Source organism: Arachis ipaensis, chromosome B03 (genome assembly GCF_000816755.2).
Source record: "Arachis ipaensis cultivar K30076 chromosome B03, Araip1.1, whole genome shotgun sequence".
Lineage (NCBI taxonomy): Eukaryota > Viridiplantae > Streptophyta > Magnoliopsida > Fabales > Fabaceae > Arachis > Arachis ipaensis.
In genome coordinates this window covers 27,199,051-27,199,480 of record NC_029787.2, presented here as the reverse complement: position 1 = coordinate 27,199,480, position 430 = coordinate 27,199,051, and positions in this window count along the sequence as shown.

The window sequence follows — 430 nt, the reverse complement described above, 5'->3', positions numbered from 1 at the left end:
ACTATTTCACTAATTAATTAATTAAAATAACTATATATAAAAATTATTAAAATAATTTGTTTAAAAAATATTTAGAGAGAGACTAAATTTATCTTTTATATAGATATTAGTAACTTTTACTGTTTCTTTATTTCTTTGTCTTTTAAATTCATCAACAAATTAAATATTCACACGTGTGTTCACATACCCTTTTCAATCATTGAAATTTAAAAAGGATTATTGACTTCATCTAATAACAAAACAAATGAACGTAACAAATTAAGGATACGTAAACTATTTTTCATTATCACCATCATATTACCTATATTTAAATTTAGTTTGATTTCATTGGTGATAATGTATTATATTAACTAAAATTGTATCACTTTTAAAATGACTATTCAAAAGTTTTACATATGAACAACAATAAAAATTGTTCAGTTCGACCAAA